Source organism: Macaca nemestrina, chromosome 5 (genome assembly GCF_043159975.1).
Source record: "Macaca nemestrina isolate mMacNem1 chromosome 5, mMacNem.hap1, whole genome shotgun sequence".
NCBI lineage: Eukaryota > Metazoa > Chordata > Mammalia > Primates > Cercopithecidae > Macaca > Macaca nemestrina.
The window spans coordinates 141,998,320-142,018,069 of NC_092129.1; the positions used below are offsets into that span (position 1 = coordinate 141,998,320).

General features: G+C 45.8%; 1 long non-coding RNA gene across 2 annotated transcripts; it reads left to right on the forward strand.

Moving 5' to 3' along the window:
* The first annotated feature begins 4,040 nt into the window (after positions 1-4,040).
* Positions 4,041-14,512, forward strand: LOC105489655 (uncharacterized). 2 transcript variants are annotated; one of them, XR_011623751.1, is made up of 5 exons: positions 4,041-4,361; positions 6,517-6,585; positions 8,788-8,911; positions 10,762-10,831; positions 12,099-14,512. It is a non-coding gene; the product is annotated as an uncharacterized lncRNA (long non-coding RNA). The 2 variants fall into 2 exon arrangements; XR_011623750.1 differs by lacking the exon at positions 4,041-4,361 and having other exon boundaries at positions 5,813-6,585.
* Positions 14,513-19,750: the final 5,238 nt, after the last annotated feature.

The following is a 19,750-nucleotide window of genomic DNA, read 5'->3' on the forward strand; positions in this document are numbered from 1 at the left end:
GATCCCCACTCTATCGCAGGCCCACAGTTCCCCAGGCCACAGCTCTGTCATGAACAGGTGTCAGGGAAGCCACCCTTATGGGCTTGAGACAGGCTTCAAATTCCCTTCTTACTTCCCTCTTTGAAATCCCCTCAAATTCAATGGGAATCTGTCTCCCGGGAACAGACTTAAACTGCATTTTAACCAATTTCTATCCCTTCCCACTTTCTCTTCTCCAATGAGTAGTGGATTGACAGAGGATGGGGTAAAACTTTGCTATTTCATGTTTCCAAAGACCACCTCTGTGAGTTATAAGAAAAGCTGGTGTGATGGTTAACATTATGTGTCAACGTGACTGGGCTAAGGAATGCCCAGATAGCTGGTAAAATGTTCTTTCTGGGTGTATCTGTGAGGATAAGTCTGGAAGAGATCAGCATTTGAAATGATAGACCAAGCAAAGAAGATCTGCCCTCCCCAATGCGGATGGGCATCAACCAATCTATTGAAGGTCCAGAGAGGAAAACAAACAAACAAACAAACAAACAAAGGTGGAGGAAGGGAAAGTTTGCTCCCTGTTTGAGCTGGAACATCCATCTTTTCCTGTCCTTGGACTTTAGTGCTCCTGGCTCTTGGGCCCCAGGACTCAGACCAGGATAAATATCATTGTCTCCCTTGGTTCTCAGGCCTTCAGACTTTAAGCCACTCACTTTAAGCCAACACATTACACCACTGGCTTGCCTGGTTCTCCAGCTTGCAGATGGGCAGATTGTGGGACTTCTCAGACTCCATAATTGTGTGAGCCAATTCCTGTAATAAATCTCTCTATATCTATACCTATGTATACTTCCTATTGATTCTGTTTCTCCAGAGAACCTTCACTAACACAGGTGGTATAGATTTCAGAGTTAGAAGTTCTGAACTCAAATCTAGCTTTCCCTGCTTAATAACTTTGTGACCTTGGGCAAGTTATTTAATCTCCTGGAACCTCAGTTTCTCTATCTGTCAAATGTGGGCTCAATAATCCCTATCTTACAGAATGATAATTATGATATCTATCTTACAGATAATGCCTATTTCAAGGATCCACTTATTAGGAGCAGGCATAGTTGGCAGTCTGCCACCCCAAAAAACAGTGGTATTTGGAACAACAAGTAACTTATCATGGATATGAGTTTCACAGTTCACCCTTGAGTATATTCCGGAGGTTCAAGTGGATTCCAGCAGGTCCTGGTGACCTATTTATACTGATTTCTGGATGAAATTCAGAATTTGGGCTCCCTAAAGGAGGAAAACTCTTACAGTCAGTGTTACGCTGTTGCTCCAAGGTCTCTGCAGGACTAAGCTTTAGGAACCAGGTGTTAGCCAGCCTGATCACTCACTCTGTTTTGGTTTCTCCCCTTCCCTGTCCCACTGTCCCATTCCTCTTTCAGTGCTTTCTTCACTTCCCAAATAAATGATATTGTACCCACATCATTGCCTCAGGCTCAGCTTCTGCAGGAATCCAAATTGAGATAGCATGATATTGCATAAAGACTCTGGGTTTTAGGATCATGTTCCAGTGCTGACATGATTTAGCTGAAGGTTCTTGCCTTATTTCTTAGTCTATTTTCTGCTGCCATAGCAGAATGCCACAGACTGGGTAACTAAAATAGAAATTTATTTGGTTCATGGCTCTGGAGGCTGGAAAGTCCAAGAGCATGGCACTGGCATCTGGTAGGCCTTTGTGCTGTGTCATAACGTTGTGGAAGACATCACATGGTAAGAAAGTGTGAGAGTGTGTCAAACAGAGGGAGAACATTAGAACAGCAAACCCATCCTTTTTATCAGTAACTCACTGTCACAATAATGGCACTGATACATTCATGAGGGTGGCTCTCTCATGGCCCAGTCACCTCTTAAGGGATGCACTTCTTAATTCTGTCACAATGGCAATTATATTTCTTTTCATTCATTCTTTTTTTTTGAGATGGAGTTTTGCTCTTGTTGCCCAGGCTGGAGTGCAATGGTACGTTCTTACTTCACTGCAACCTCTGCCTCCTGGATTGAAGCGATTCTCTTGCCTCAGCCTCCCGAGTAGCTGGGATTACAGGCATATGCCATCATGACCGGCTAATTTTGTATTTTTAAGTAGAGATGGGGTTTCACCATGTTGGCCAGGCTGGTCTCAAACTCCTGACCTCAGGTGATCCACCTGCCTTGGCATCCCAAAGTGCTGGGATTACAGGCATGAGCCACCACACCCGGCCAGGCAATTAAATTTCAATGTGAGTTTTGGAGGAGACATTCAAACCGTAGTACTTCATAACCAATTTTAATCATAATTTTCGCATCTATGAAATGGGGCTACTAAAAATTCCTTCCCTACCCATCTTAGAGACTATGTTATGATGAGATTAAATGAGATAATGTGAGTAAAAACAATAACAAAAAAGCAAACCATAAATCAATATGTACATGTAAGGAGTTACCGTTGTCATCAATATTTGATCTTGTACATTCAACTCTCACCATCAAAAGGCATTCTGGGAGTGGAGATTTCAGGGCCATCTTCCCTGGCACAGATTTGGCCGAGCCTGTCCACCAGCCTCTTTTCATTCTTGGTGCACCTTTTGCACTGTGATCACTGAGGGCTCCCACTTACTCTTCACCTGGTTCCCTGACTTTGAAGTTATTTAAAGGAACTGTTATTACTGACTTTGGAGTTCCTCACAAGGGGATTCTCAGATGCTTTTCCTGGACGTTTGACTTCAAATGTACATCTGACCTGCCATGCACTCTTTTCTTGTAATAAATAATTAATAATAAAATACAAATATATAATATAGATTATATATACTTACATGATGCCTTTCCCTTTACATCTTTACATGACTTCTTTTTCTCTGCTAGTTAGCCATGCAGAGGGATTTTTTTTTTTTTTTCCTTTCCAGAAACCAGTCTTTTTGATCCTCAGCACACATTTTTTCCTGGCTTTCAATGAGGATTTTCTTTATTTTTTTTTTTAAATAGTCTATGGGTTTCTTATGCTTTTAAAAATGTTATTTAAAACTTTCTTTTAACCATTCCTTTTGATTTTTTTTTCTTCAACACATGCTCTCATTTTCTATATTTCTCTCTACAAGAAATGAGCAGTGGCATAATGGGTATTTTTGGCTTTCCCACCAGGGGATTAAACTTCAAGGTGCTGTGGTCTGAAGGAGGCAGAGCTTCACCCATAAATGTGTTTTGGCCAGTTCCTGCCCTTCCCTCCAGAAGCACCCCTGCCCCTTCCTCACGCTGCGACCAGCAAGCCTCGTGCCTCTGATGGGTGCCTTTATCTCTGTCACCACCGGGGACTCGCTGCACAATGCCATTTTATCACTTGCACCAGCTGCCTGAGCTCACTGCACCTCACCCTTAATTAATTACACCCTCTGCCGTAAGGAGCCATCTCCCTCCCGAAGACAGCCTTCAAACCCCGTCAGATGAAGAAGCAAAACCCTTTCATCTTTCCTGATGGCTCCTCTTTTTCTATGTCATTTTTTCCCCTTCCTGCCAACACTGATTCCTTTGTAAATCTGCTTGTGCTCTTGGTCTAGAGCCATCCACGAGGCCTGGACTCCGCAGTGAAATCAAGCTCCAGCAAGCAGGTTGTAGGGCCCATTATGTGTGGCGGGGAGCAGAGGCAGGGTGTTTGTTCTTACGAGACCCCAGAGGCCAGTATTCAAAAATGGTCAGAGGGCATGGGAGCATGGGGCAAGGTGGTGTATGTGTCCCAGGTAGGGGGAGCAGTGACTGCTGGGGATCAGAGATAGGCTTCAGATATGGTTGTGAAGAATATTCTCCTGTGACATCATGTTTCACTATTGTGTCATAGACAATGAGAGACCCTGCCAACAGAGGCACAGGGAGCAATGGGTTCTGCAAATCATGATGCAGACAGCGATGCTAACAGTGAGAAGCCTCAGCACAGAGTTGCACAGAAAGACTGCCTCTGCATTCGTGACACTGACAGCACAGACACCATAACTCCAGCCATGACAGACTCTGCACACAGGGACCCAGGAAGTGCAGGGCACTGCAGACCATACCTCTGACAGTGACAGACCCCAAACATCCACAGACACAGTAACATCAGCACTGACAGGCTCAGCAAACAGAGAAATAGGGAGGAATGGGCTCTGTCGACATCGTAACACCAACAGACACCGCAACAAGTACTGCAAACAGTGACACAAACAGTGCTAGCCTTTCCCAATAATACTGAACTCTGCAAATAAAACTAAACTCCACAGAATAACGAACAGTGCCATGGTCTACAAATGGTGACACAGGCAATGACAAGCTTTGCAACAGCTCCAAGCTCTGCAAATAATGACACACAGGGCCAAGCTCTGCCCACAGTGAGTATAGCTGCACCTGGGGTGTGGACAGCCAACCAAGGGCCACGCCTGGTTATTTCAAACACTGGCCCTGAGAGCACCCACCTGCTATCACCGTCTCTAACACTCCCCATCTCCCTCCCACTCTCTCCACGGCTTCAAGCCTCCTTTCATTTGAAAATCCTTCACTTGACCCACTCTTCCTTCCTGTTATCTGTGGGTGTTCTGCCTTTTAGAGCTAAGCCTTTCCCATGAAGAGCCAGGCCTAAGGCCTTCTGGAACCCACTCCCTCGGCACCCTGGGAAGTCACGCCCTCCACCAGAGCCCTCACCTTCATGCCCTCTGATTTCTGTAGCAGAGCTGCCCACTCCCCCTCAGATTTCAGACTGAACTTCCTTACCCCTGGTTTCTGGAATCTGCCCCCATCTGCCTGAAACAGCGGGTGGGGAAGGGAAGGATGACCCCCAGACCGCATGAAGCCACATCTGCTCATTTCTGCTTCCTCCTTCACTATGACCCTGTGAGGGGCAGGGTGTGAGGAGGCAGAAGCACACGAAGGAGAATTCACCTGCCAGGGCCATAGAGATCCTGCGCTGCTGTCCAGCACTGGGATTCGTGTCTGCCCGACTCAGGTGGATGAATTACTATTACGGGTGACGTAGCAAACCGGTTTGGTGTGCAACTCACAGGCAAGAACTGCTTGAATCCTGGCTCTGTGATCTGTGGGAAATCACGTAACCGCTCGCCTCCTCAGTTTCCTCACCTGGAAAATGGGGATAATAATTATACTTATCTGAGAGTGTCTGAGTGAGAATTTAATGATACTTAAATGCCTAAAATGGTTTTTTTGAAAGTTGCCACTGACCTGCTCAGCCCTGCTCTGGTCTCATTTCCTCAGCCTCTCCCCTGTCCCCTCTACTCCACACAGCCTCCTCGCTCTCTTCCAACCAGCTGGACCCCTCTCTGCAGGGGTGATACATGCTCTTCCCTGTGGATTGAGCTTTCCCAAGTGTCCACCCAGCTTGCCCCTCACCTCTTGCAGGTCTCCAGGCTCAAGTGTCACCTCCACAGAGAGACTTCCCTGACTGCCCTGGGTAAAGCAGCGCTTTCTCTAGCTCACACTCCCCTCAGCCTGCTTTATTCTTCTTTTGTGGACACCTTTATCGCAAGTCCTGTAACCTCTGGGAGGGCCTGGAGCTCAGGGGCATGGGTTGCAAATGTAAACAGGGCAATGCAGGGAAGCCAGCATCTGTGGGAGGTAAAGGAGCTGTGCTGTGGCTCCCTGAGGACTTGAAGCCAGGCCAGGAGGATGATGCTGGCTCTTCGTAGGGATCCCTCACCTTGGCACGGTTCAGCCGAGGTGGCCTCTCCCCTCCAGCAGCCCTTTGGTAGGAAGCGGGAGGCCTGCTGGCAGCAAGGGAGATGACACGCCTGAGCCTTGACACTGACACTTTTCCTCCCGCAAATAGGCATGAGGGCTGGAAGAGGAGAAAACAAAACTGGCCAGGAGAAGGCAACCTTCCCTGCTGTGGTGAGCGACAGTCGTGAGCTGTCAGCTCCTCTGGGACATCCTCTCCCTTTCAGTTCCCTGCCTGCAACACAGTTGTCCCTCTCTCCCGCCAGAGAAGGCTTGGGCTGGCAGGGAGAAGAGAGAGAATCACCAGAGAGGGGCCAGGCAGAGGGGACATGAAACCAGCATGTGCTGGTGCCTTGGAATTGCACTGAGCTCAGACACACAGGCTCTGAGACTGGAACAGTGCTTCGCTCTTGAGGCTTCCTTCAGGCAGGGCCCACAGAAGCTGCCGCTGCACTCTCTGAATTCCAACACTCCAGATGTGCAGGGGGCCAGATGCACAAACCAAAGCCTCAGAGTCCTGGGTTGAGATGCCTGGGCAACAGAGAGCAAGGACTCTGCCTCATTATGGGATGCAATAAGCAGGTAACTTCTTTCATTGAAAGACTGGATTCTCCTCCAGGTCTTGAGTTGAGATCCTGGGTCTGCAGCAGGTCATCTGAGCGTCAAACATATTAACCTTTTTGGTATCTTGACTGCCAGGTGAGCAAATACTGTGCAGTCAGGAAAATGGCAGCTTGGTTGTGGCCCAGTCCTGTTGTCGCGTGGGCTCTGCAGTCGCCTAAGTCCAGGCTTGAGGGTGCTGCACTGTGCTATCCACAGATCCAGCCTCTTTCTGTCTCCTGTCCCTGCTCCCTGGCTGCATATCCATGGAATCTTCCTTGAGGTGTGGTGAGTTTTTCTCCTACTTGTCCAGCATTTCCAGAACATGTTGGAGGGAATCAAAGCCTTCCTGTAGAAACTAATGGGGACAGATTTCATCCTCTGGAAGAGTGTTTTAAGCAGATGAATAAGCAAATGCCAGGACATGGGAAAAAGCTAGAAGAAGCAAGACATGAACAAAGCCTCTGTTGGATGGTGTGGGGACCGGAAAAAAGAGGGGTCAAGGCAGACCAGGATCATGGAGGTGACCCACCTGGTATATGCTGGTCCAGGGCACTGTGATTTTATTAGTGAGAAGGCCTGTTCATTCATTCACTGACTTGTCCACTCATTTATTCATTCAACAGAGCACCTACCATGTGCCAGCATGGGGCAGCCCCAGGCCCTCAGATGAACAAGAGAGACACCCACTCACAGTCCAGTGGGACTGATTTCAAAGACCCCATGTTTCCTTCCGAGTTTGTGTGGTTTCTATATACCCAGCCCACACTGCACACTGTCAGGGCTGCTGATGAGAGAATGGGCATCAGGGCAGCATGTTGAGTTGTGTGGATATGGTCACGGCCAGTAGCAACTAGAGTATTAAGGATTTAGAATGTCAACCCTGCATTCAGTTCTCTTTATAGATCCTTTTGGTCAACTTCATAAAATCCAGAGTAGGGAGCCCCTTTAGGTAAAGATGTGCTCTTATCCCTGGAATGGGTAGATAGGGCATGGCTGTTACAGTCAGCTCCTGATATCCTAAATGGGCAGGGTCAGGGGGAGGTCCTGAACCCACCCCCTCCCCCTGAACACACACACACCATTTACATACACACACACTCATACTGACATATGCAAACACACATATACAATTCACATACACTTATACACTCACACATACATGCACAGATTCACATGGACACACACATATAATTCACACACACATACATGCACACATTTACAGACACACACACACGCATTCTGTCTCTCACTCTCTATCTTGCTTTATTTTTCTCCTGCAGACTGGTCCTTTCTGTCTGGCAGTGCTGCAGACAGGAGTCTTAAGAGAGTTAGGGTTAGGAGATGGTCTCTCTGGAGTCAGTTAGCCCTCAATCCTCCTGGACTTTCTGCTGTTGACTAGCTGTGTATCCTTGGCTAATATTTCTGACCCTCATGTACCTGTTCTGATGAGTGAGAATGACATATCGACCCTCAGGATTTAAATGAGAGAAAAAAGAACAAGCATGTGAAGTGGACAGGTGTCTGTTTTTGTGGCCAACCTCACTCTCTCCCTGTGTCTGGAGATTTCTCCCTATGTTGGGATCAGAGTGGGTGGCAGAGCCCACCTTCTACTATGGAAGACTTGGCTCTGCCATTTGGATGCACCTGCCCAAGACTCAGGGGGATCCTAAAGAACTGTCTCTGGCTGCTGCAACCATTTTAAGAGTTCCCAGGACAGCAGTGGCTGTGCTGCTAATTTGGTGGCCAGCATCCAGCTGGCAAGCTCCAAGCCTAGGGCCAGCCCAGCAGCACTGGTGTTCAAACGTGGGCCATTTTTGCAGCAGCATCTCTTTGGGTGTTATTCTTGAGTGTGTAGCCCCAAACCTGGTACTTAGGCCCTTTAGAGATTCCATGAGCAAGCAAAGATGTTTTTAGTAAATTCTTTTTTATGTTTAAATCAGCCAGAGTTGGTTTCTGTTGCTTGCAGCTCGGAGCCCAGTCTGCTAGAGTGTGTAAAGCGTTCGGCCTGGTGCCCAGAACACACATAGCAGGTGCCCAATAAATGTTAGCCATTAGAGATGACATGCACACAGCTTCAGAGATAAATTGGAGGGGGCAGGAAGGACGGAGGGGGCTATGAGAACAGGATGCAGCTGAAGCCCTCATGGCGGAAGTGATCCAATCTCCCCACCCTCAGTTTCTCCAGCCACAGGGCCCCAGAAGACAGACGGGAAGCCTCTTTACCTTTTATCTGGTTTCCTGTCACTTGCCTGCTTCCAGCCCAGTCAGGGTTGGGTTTATTTGCACAGCCAGATGCCCAGGAGTGGTAGTAGTGGGAAGGGCAGCAGGAGAGGCTAGACAGAAATCCAGATAAATGACTTTAAGTGGAAGCCCCATCAGATCCTGCCAGATCCCCGGTACCAGTTTATTCCCTTTACTCTCCTAGTAAACATGCCTGTATCTGTTGCTTGGTTTCACTGTCTCCATTTCTGCTCCAACAAATCCCAGATCACTGAGCTTCGGAAAAGAAATACAGGAACACCAGGAAGCCCCTGAAGGCAGAGGACTCACAGGGAGACCATCAGCCAGAGCCTGTGGGATTAGTCTTCTGCCCTGCTCCAAAACCCCTTAGGTACATGGGCCCTTTCTCTAACCCCCACCTTCCTCCATGGGAGATACATATTACCTTTACCCAGAGGGCTACATGCAGATATATGCCTTTTCAACTGCACAGAGGCACCAGCTGAAAGTAAAAGTGGAGTTCCTTGGGTCCAGGCTGGGTCCAACTGGAGGAAGGAGCACCTTTATACCTCCACAAGAGACTACATGCAAGACCGTGCCTGCAGCACTATTGAGGGGCTTTGAGAGTTTATCACCATGTTACTAGTTTAATCTGGAAGAATCACCATCCTCTCATTTTCTGTTATTCAGTGCTATGGTTTGAATGTGTCTTCCAAAGTTCATGTATTGAAAACTTAATTCCCAATATAACAGTGTTGGGAGGCAGGGCCTAGCAAGAGGTGATCAGGCCATCCAATCCTCATGAGTGGATTAATGTCATTATCATGAGAGTAGGCTCGTTATAAAAGTGGGTTTGCCCCCCTCTTGCTCTCTTGCCTTTCCATCTTCCACTATAGGATGACACAGCAAGAAGGCCCTCACCAGGTACAGGTCATTTAGCCTTGGACTTCCCGGCCTCCAGAACTGTAAGAAATAAATATGTTCTTTATAAATTACCTAATTTTTGATATTCTGTTACAATGATACAAAATGGACTAAGACACTCAGAACCATTTCTTAATAATCACTAGCGGAGAGATTATGGCCTTCAGTTTTCCCAGCTCTCAAGCATGGAGGTGTATTTCAGCACCTACCTTACCTCCTCTATGTCTTTCTGGGGCTGCCATTAATCAGTGGTGACCCCATTTGTTCAGCCATAGGGACCTCCATGCTCCATTTGGTACTGCTCTGCTTGGTGACATGATGGGGGAAGGGTTCGTGTCCTTGTCTGGAGTGCCCTTCTCCTCCCCAGGTTTCTCATCAGGTCTGCTCTGCAGTACTATGAAGGTGTAGACAGGACACTGTGGGGGCAGGAGCCACATCTTTAAGCACCTTCTCCCAAATGGTATCTGTGTAGACCTTGGGCCCATGGCACGTTTTAGTGCTCACTTCCCATGATGGCAGAACCTGACTAGATTCCTACTGATACAAGTCTTCCCCTAAAGGGTCAGAGCTGTGAAGGTGGGAAGAAAAGAGGCTGTTCATTCATCAACTCAGTAGCTGCTCTCTCTGTTCACGGGGCAGAAGCTCTTTTCAAATTACATCTTTAAAAGGAGTTTCTTCACATGGTTGCCACACCCTCCAGAGGCCTCTCTCGAGTTTCTAGACCTCCTCCTGCAGTGGCCTCCTCTTTTAAGACCCCAGGTCATTGTCCTACCTCCTCCATGCACAGCTGTCTCCCTTCTTCCAGAAGGAAGAGGATATCCCATCCCCAACCTCAGTCTCCCCTTCTGTCTAGCTAACTTAGCTCTGTCCTCAGAACATCTCCTCTGCTCAAGCTATGTCATTTGAGAGCAGGAAAGGTGCTGTCTGGTTCAGTTAGAGAGGGTGACGTGTCTTCTAAGTCTTTTTTTTTAAAATTTTTTAATTTTATTTACTTTTTAGAGATGGAGATCTCACTCTGTTATCCAAGCTGGAGTGTAGTGGTATGATCATGGCTTACTACAACCTTGACCTCTTGGGCACAGGCAATCCTCCTACCTCTGCCTTCCCAATAGTTGGGAATACAGGGGTATGCCACCAGGCCTGGCTAATTAAAAAAAAAAATCTATGTCTTCCCACCCTTTTTTTTCCCTTGTAACTTATCAATGATTTGAATTCCTGTTCTTTGCAGTGTTCCAGTGCTAGGCTTTTATTGCTTGCATCCCTATAGTGTGGTAGTCTTTAACATATTTCTCTGTCTTCTGTGTTTCCACAAATTAGAATCTGGGTCCATAGGCTTGAGCAGATTCAGCTACCTCCCCCTCCACCTCTTTTTCTTCTGGGATTCCAGGTTAGTACCACCAGTGAGTGCTATGGCTGATTTCCTCACTAACTATCAAAAATGCAAACATACCCCACTAAGGAAACGTTAGTGGTTTTCTCCCAGGAGAGCAAAGTCCAGCCTCATAAGAACAAAAAATATTTCTCCTGGCAACATGACTTCGATTCTGCTCCTTCTGACCCAGGAGCTTTGTGTTCTGGTGCTAAGGAGGACTTGATACCTTCATTAGCCTGACTGACATTCTGCAGGTCACCTGTGGCTATCTGCGCCTCTCTCAGCTCCTGACAAGGTGGCTGCTGCAGTTTAAGTCTCAATGATTTCTACATCTCCCTGCTGATATGAGAGCAGGGGGTGGTGTCAGGCATTTCAGTGTAGCCCCACCATTCTAGGAAGTTATCCTTTTCTCCTCACCCCTAAAATAGGCTTCTTCCCCTAAAGACATATTCTTTTCCCTTCCTAACTCTCTGCTCCTCAATCCATCTGGTTGCCTGAGAAGGCCCAGTGAAGGGATGGGTGGGAAAATGTGTAAGACCTTCATCAAACAACAGAGCCAGATCCTACAACCAAAGTGTTTATTCATCACAAGCTTGAGGACTAGGAATGAACACAGCCCCAAGAATTGAGCAAGAAGTTTTCTACCGCTCCCTAGACCTAAACCTAATCCAACATGGGTTAGATAGTGTTCTACTTTGAGGCAGAAGAAGAGCCTCCATGACATTTAAAAAAATTATTTATTTAAGTCAGAATTTGAATAAGGGCCACACATTTTGAGTGGTTGATATGTCTTTAAGTGTTTATTAGTCTATAGTTCCTCCCATCTTCTTTTCCCCCCCTTGCAACTTAGGGATGAAATTGGGCCATTTGTGCCATAGTTTTCCATTATTTGGTCTTTACTGATTGCATTCCTTTGGTGTCCTTTAACATGTTCCTCTGTCGTCTGTATTTCCTGTAGATTGCCAGCTGGACCCACAGGCTTGAGTAGATTCAGCTTTCTTCTCTCTCTCTTCCTCCCTCCCTCTATCCTTCTTTCTTTTATTCTTTCTCTTTCTCTCTCCCTCCCTTCCTCTCTCATTCCTCTCTCCCCCTGATTCTCTCTTGGCAAAACTACTCACTCTCTCATGGGTAGTGGTGTATTCTTAGGTTAAAAGGCGCAAAAGTCTGATTGTTTCACTTTTTGTAATGTTAGCAGCTCAGTGAGCAATGCCTGAATTCATTAATTCACAGGGGTTGCCAGATGGTGCCATTTTAATTTTATTATTCTTTCTTCATTTATTAGGTGAATTATTTATTTCTCTGATTACATCCATCAAGAGAAACTTTCCCAGATCTACTTTGTGGACTCCATGGAATAACATATTGGAAACCTCCATGACTTCCTACTCAGCCAGCACACCCGCATTTCCAGCACAGGGGCGTGGACCAGGGCTCAATGTCCACCCTACTCATAAGGCAGGAATCGCCATCCTCCTTCATGCCAACTTACCAGTTCAGGTTCAGGGCAGACTGCTCTCAGGGGCTCTGCAGTCTGAGGCACAAATACTACTTTTTTTTTTAAGTTGTGTGCTTTCTCGTTGCCATGGTGGGTCATCCACATGGAGGTCTGTTTGCATTCCTCGTGGTGGGCATATTGTCTTTAGTTTAACCCCATTTATTCGCTTATTTGCTAAATACAGAAACACACACCATGTAGTAGCAGAATTTGGAGGTAATGGGGGAGAAAGTGGTGGTGACATCGTACCATCAGAAAGCAAATTACTTAGAACTGGATTTTAAATACCAATTTTCTTAAGTGCCTCGGTCTGGTCTCCCTGTCCACCACCCCCATGGAACACCCCATCCTCCCAGTGCGCCTTTGAATTACTTCTCTTTGCCTCTCCCAGATCCCTGGCCCCGGCCCTTGTCTTCTGTCCCTGCCCTTTGCTTCCCTCCCCCAGTTTCTCCCAACACCTCCTGATCTGACTTGATGTAGTCTGAGCTTTCAGGGCCTCTCCATTCATACTCGCTGTGCTACATCAGGAGACTGTTAAACAAAGAGCCATTTGCCTGCGGGGGAATTATGCCCTTCCAGCTGGTAGGATAAAACAGCTATCATCAGTTGGGGTTTTAAATTACTTTATATATTTTTCTTGTAACAATAATGAAGAAAATGAAGCTCAGTTACCTTAAGGACTTTCCAAGGTTTCAAAGGTAGTAAGTAAGGCCTGGAGTTGGGATTCATATATAGATTTTAAAGCTGCAAACCCTAACATATGTCCCTGTCCTCCACTGCTTATCCACCTGTCACAGTAGTTGGCACCTCTCTGCAGGATGAGAACAGATATATACTCATCCACGAGTGCTCAAAGGACAGATTTATCTAATGGGAATAGAGGCTATAGGCTACACCTGGCTCTTATTTCGGCAGTTAAGCTGGACTGTTTATGAGAGCCTTTAAAAGCAAGCTACTTGGGGCATAGTGTGGTGTAGTTAATAGACAAGTGTGTGCTCTGTGAAGTCATGCTGTTTTGATTCTAATACCAGTTCCACCGATTATTAGCAGTGTGGCCAGAGGCATAGATATTGCTCAGCTTGTTTGTGCCTCAGTGGCATCACAGGGTAACGGAGATTATAATAGTCCCTACCCCATAGGGTTGCTCTGACATAGTGACTTAAATGGTTGCACCATTAGCATTATCTGGGAGTCTGTTAGAAAGGAAAATTCCCAGGCCCCCGAGTCAGAAACTGGCAGGGCCCAGCAGCAGTCTGTGTTTAATATACCCTCTAGACAATGCTGATGAGCATTAAAATTTGAGAACTATGGGCTTAACACATGGAAGTACTTAGCATAACACCTGGGACATAGGAAGTGCTCAGTAAGTGTCAGCAGTTTATTATTATTGTTGTTACTAGCCAGGGCACTCATCACTCCTACAGTCTTGGGTGAGGAAGTTCAGCCCAGCTCCAGAGGAGAAAGGATGGAGCACTATTCTCGTGCTCAACTGACCATCTGAGTTCCCAAGGACTGGTCTGTCTTGTCTTGTCCACTGCAGAATTTCCAACCCCCAGAGCAGTGCTCAGAACATACTGTAGACTTAGCAGTTACTCACTGTGTGAAAATGACATCTCTCTCTGTCTCGTCTGTCGGTCTGGCCTTTAGAAGAGGAGGGATGTTAGGAGCTGAGGAGTAGACTTCAGCTCCTGCTGGAAGCGCCGCACATCGAGAGAGCATTCTTTGCTCACCTAGGCTTGATTTCATACTCTCTTGTTTCTGTTAGTCAAATAGAGTGGGGTGTGTTGTGGTGGGTGGGTAGGAAGTTACCAGGCCCCTGTGTTTATATTACAGTGTATTAATAAGAAAAAGACAATTCAAGAGAAAAATGAAGAAAAGCCTTGTACATTACTTGAAAATGAATAGTCAAATGGCCAATAAACATGAAAAGGTGCTCACATCATTAGTCTGAAGGAAAATGCATGTTAAAACCACAGTGGGATGCCACTACACACTCACCAGGAAGACCAAAGTAAAGGAGATGAAAAATACTGGGTGCTGAGGAAGATGTGGAGCAACTGAACTCTTCTATACAGCCACTGCGATAATACATTGATAAAGCCACTTTGGATGACTGTTTGGAAATATTACCAAAGTATATCCTATGGTCCAATATTTCTACTCCTAGGTATAATACACCAATAGAAGTGTGTCCATATGATTCTCTGAAAGACAGGTGCTAGAATATTCATAGAAGCGCTATATTGAACAGCACCAAACTGGAAACTACCTGAATAAACGTGTCTGTCAAGAGTAGAATAGATAAATCAAAAGTGGCATATTCACACATAAGAATACTACATAGCAGTGAGAATTAATGACCTGCAATTACGCTCAACAACATGAAAGAATCACATAAACATACTCGAGCAAAAGAAGCCAGACATGAGAGAATATGTATACACTGTTTGATTCCATTTATATAAAGTTCAGTAACAGACAAAACCCATCTATGGCATTAGACAGCAGATGGTGGCTCCCCTGGGAGCATAGTAACTGGAAGGCAGCACAAGGGGGCTTTTTTTTTTTTTCATTTTTTTTTAAGACGGAGTCTCGCTCTGTCACCAGGCTGGAGTGCAGCAGCGCAATCTTGGCTCACTGCAACCTCCCCCTCCTGAGTTCAAGCGGTTCTCCTGCCGAGTAGCTGGGATTACAGGCACGCGCCACCACAACCAGCTAATTTTTGTATTTTTAGTAGAGACGGAGTTTCACCATGTTGGCCAGGATGATCTCGATCTGATCTCATGATCTGCCCACTTAGGCCACCCAAAGAACCGGGATTACAGGTGTGAGCCACCGTGCCCAGCCAAGTGGGCTTCTATGGTGCTGGTATGGTATGTTCTTATCTTAAGAAGTGCTAGTTACTCTGACATGATCAGTTTGTAAACTTTCACTGAGATGAATACTTCTGATGTGCGCACTTCTCGGTGTGATTACTCCAACAAAAGATTTAAAAATCTCGGCCAAGTGCAGTAGTTCACACCTCTAATCCCAGCACTTTGAGATACTGAGGCAGGAGAATTGCTTGAGGCCGGGAGTTCAAGATCAGCCTGGGCAACATAGCGAGACTTTGTCTCTACAAAAAAATTTAAAAATTAGCCAGGCACAGTGGTACATGCCTGTAGTCCTAGCTACTAGGGAGGCTGAGGCATGAGGATTTTTTGAACCCAGGAATCCAAGGCTTCGGTGAGCTATAATTGTGCCAGTGCATTATAGCATGGGTGACAGAACGAGACCCTGTCTCTTAAAAAACAAAAACAAAAACAAGAAAAAACTAAGTGATCGTGGAATATCAGGCGCTTCATGGCTCCTACTGTTCCTGAGGAGGCAGCCTTGTGGGAGGGAAAGAAGTCCGTGATCCAAGACCTAGACCCCGAGCCCAGGACCTGTAAGCATTCCAGGTCTCATTGCCTAGATCAGTCGATTTTGCACTGCTATAAAGGAATACTTGAGGCTGGGTAATTTGTAAATAAAAACAGATTTATTTGGCTCATGGTTCTGCAGGCTGTACAAGAAACATGGCACTGGCATCTGCTTCTGGTGTGGGTTTCAGGGAGCTTCCAATCATAATGGAAGGAGAAGGGGAGCCACCGTGTCACATCCTGAGAGATGGAGCAAGAGAGAGGGGTGGAGGTGCCAGGCTCTTTTAAATAACCAGCTCTCCCATGAACTAGTAGAACTCACTCATTACTCTGGGGAGGGCATCAAGGCATTCATGAAGAATCTGTCCCCATGACTCAACACCTCCCACTAAGCCCCACCTCTTAACATTAGGGATCACATTTCAACAGAAATTTGGAGGGGACAAGTGTCCGAAGTATATCAATGTCCTTATCAATAGATGACAAGGAAACTTAGACCCAAGAGAAGGGAATCTTCCAAGATTGTATAGGCAGTGGTTGGGAGAATATTGGCCACATGCAACGAGGTAGTCAAAGCCCTGTCCAAATGCTTTTAGAGTGATGAGATGATGTCTGCAGAGGTGCTGTGTGCTTGATGGGTGTGGTAAAGCTCTGCAGACTGCCATTGCCAGCATTCTTTGGGCCAGAGATACATCTAAGTGGATTTCTCCATAACCTCCCAATGCCATGCTCATTCTTTCCAATGATGCACTCTGGTTCTTTCTTGAAAGTGATTACAATCCCTAAATGAACACACAAAAATAACCTCTTCATTAACCAGGGAAAAAATCTACCACCTGAGTGGAACGTGAACCATAATGCAGTAGAAGCACAGCAGCGTATGCTGAACTAATTACCCCTGTCTCCACAGATGGATTTGTTCAGCCCAGTGGTTATGCTATGGGATCGGGTGGCTGGAAGCTGCTTTGTTTGGGACAGCATTTCCAAAGGGTGTTCTCCAAAACACTAGTCCCATGAGATGTTAACAGGTGCTGTGAAGTGGCAATTCCATGCTCAAATACATTTTGGGAACTACAAGGTTAAATGTTATAAGATGTGTCCTTTGCTGCAGGACTTCTCAGAGACTTTAATATACTAGTGGGCATAATGAATCACCAGACAGACATCAAGTAGGTAGCATTTTTAAAAAGTTACTTGATTGCTCAACCCTTTTTGATTTATAGGGAATATCATGAAAAATGTTCTATGAAACTCACAGTGAGAAATATTAGCATGGACCCAAACTTTGTCCAAGAGCCAAGGGATCTGGCTTGAAGATTCAGCTCTGTTATCAATCAGCAGGGAGACCTTGGGCAAGTCCTCCTTCTCTCTGAGCCTCAGTTAACTGGAAAAAAAGGGACTCGAAGAAAAGGAAGAATATGGATTCCCAGAGGGAGACAATGGTATTCTAACCATTGTCTTACCAATTTTTTTTCCTTTTTTAATACCACGGTGTTAGGCAATGAGACAAATTTATATATGGGGCAGACACTATTGATGATCTACCCAATATAATGGCTATTACCTTCATTTCTTGCTAAGATAATCCTGACTTTTCTCATTTGGTAATGATCCCAGTGACATGGTAAGTCTCTTTCCTTTTGTTTATGAATCAGTTGTGGCCAGTAAGATGTCTAAGGGAAAGTTTCCTGGGGATATCTAAGAAAGGCTTTCTTCTCTGATAAGACAGAGCCACTCATGGAGAAATGCACTTTTTTCCTGTCTCCCTTCCTGATTTAAAAAAAAAAAAAGTGGTTATGCAAGGATATGATAGTTAGAGCTGTGGCAGCATCATTTGATCATAGGACAATAAGGATGTAAATCAGGAAACTGAGGACTCATAGAGGAAGGAGGGAGAGTCTGGGTCTCTGATAACATCATGGACCTGCTGACCTAATAGTTGAACTGCCTAACTCTGACTTCTTGTGAAGTAAACCATAAGTGTCCTCACGGTTTTAGTCACTGTTAGCTTGATTTGCTGTGACTTGCACTCACACAGAAACTTGCTGATAATATTTGTGTCTATTTTTATCTTTCACTATTGAATTTTCTTATTTTAAGGGATCCTCAGTTACAAGGTGCATTTCCAGTTGATTTATTAATAAGTTAGGAGTCTCTGATACAATAAGATACTAAAGCTTAAAATCTCAGTGACTTAACACTATAATAACTTATTCTTCACTCCACCATAGTCCAGTATGGGTTGCATAACCCTATTCCAACTAGTGGCAGTGTCATCTGGAACACATGGTATATTAGTCAAGTTAAGCTAAGCTAGGTTGCAGTAATAAACTCTGAAATTTCAGTAGCTTAATACATAAAGGTTTCTTTTTGGTTCATTTAAAATCTGTTATTGGTCTATTGGCTCTCCAGAGAAGTTCTCTTCCAGCTAAAGGCTCAGGGATCCAGGCTACATCTTATAGATACAGACTTTAGAACAGGTGACTTCCTGGTTGCTGAAGTAAGAAAGGAGGGAGCTGAGGGTCATGCACTAACTCTTAAGTACTGTTGCCTGGAAGTAGTGCCACCTTTCTTTATAGCCTGTTGTCCAGAGCTAGTCACATATCCCCACTTAACTACAAGGAAAGCTGGAAGATACAGAGGAGCGTATGGTTACTTGGTGAGTGCCAACTGTCCCTGATGCAATTTTACAATAATAGCTTTTTAAATAACCTTGTCTCGGTCCCTGAAATGTGTCAAAGGGAGACCATAGGGGACAGGAAGAGGTGTGTGTGAAACTTTCTGGGTACCATTGAATCCAGCTTCCAGAGGTTAGTCCAGGCCAAGCACTAGGTTCAAGGTTGCACATGGAAAGAGCCAACTGAGGACCCAGAAGTCTGGGTTCCATTCACCGTGTTTCTATCAACCTTGGGCAAGCTACCTTTTTATGGGCTTGTCTAACCTATAAAAGAAGGGTTTTGACCCTGTCCTGGTCACTTCAGGTGTGTCACAAGCCACCCCAAAATTATTTATAACAAATAATCATTTATTATCTCTCATGGTTTCCATGGATTAGGAATACAGGAGTGGCTTGGCTGGGTGGTGGTTCTGCCTTAGGATCTCTTATCTACAGTCATCTGAAGGCTTGACTGGGGCTGAGGATCCACCTCCAAGGTGGTTCACTCACATGATTGGAGAATTGGGGCTGGTTCTTGGCCTGGGGCCTCAGTTCCTCCCCATGTAGGCCTCTCCACAAGGCTGCTTAAGCATCCCCATAGCAAGGTGGCTGACTTTCCCCAGAACAACAATCCCAGCCACCGAGATGAAAGCCACATGATCTGGCTTTGGAAGTCATACAGAACACTCCACTGTATTCTCTGGGTCACACAGCCCACTCTGCCCTTGTGAGAGGTGACCACACAATAGGGTGAAGGAGGCGAAATCATTAAGGCCCATCTTGGAGGCTGGCTTTCCATGTCTCATCTCAAAATCCTGGCTTTCTTTGACTATAATCTAGGACGATCATTCATCTTCTAGTTCTGCTGGTCACACAGCAACACCCCTTCCTCCAAAGAAAATGCAGGGAGGACCACATCTTCCTAAGGTTTCCTCAAATGTTTCTGGCCCTCTAGGATGTTTTCTAGAACAAAAACCCTAACAGTGAACTCATTTTTTAGTTAATTCTTTCAAGAACTCAAGACAGGTGCTGTTTTTATCATCCACATTTCATAGATTGGGACACTGAGGCCTAGAAAGTTAACTTGTCTAAGGCCATGGTCAGCATATTCCCAATCAGATTTCAAGCCCAAGTTTACGTTCCTAATACCTCGTGGAGCCAGGCTCAGGCCCAGAGGGGTGAATAACAGCCCTGCTCCTTGCATCTGCCCAGGCTTGAGCCTAAGAGTCCTCTCTGCAGCCTGGAGGTGAGGCAGCTAATGTCTACCCCCCAGAGAAGTGCTTGGCATGCCCAGGCGGTTGCCCTTGCCCACACAGAGCTCACTTCTTTCCATGCAGTTCTCACCCTATCTGGAGGGGCTTTGCACCCCAGGAACTTGCTAG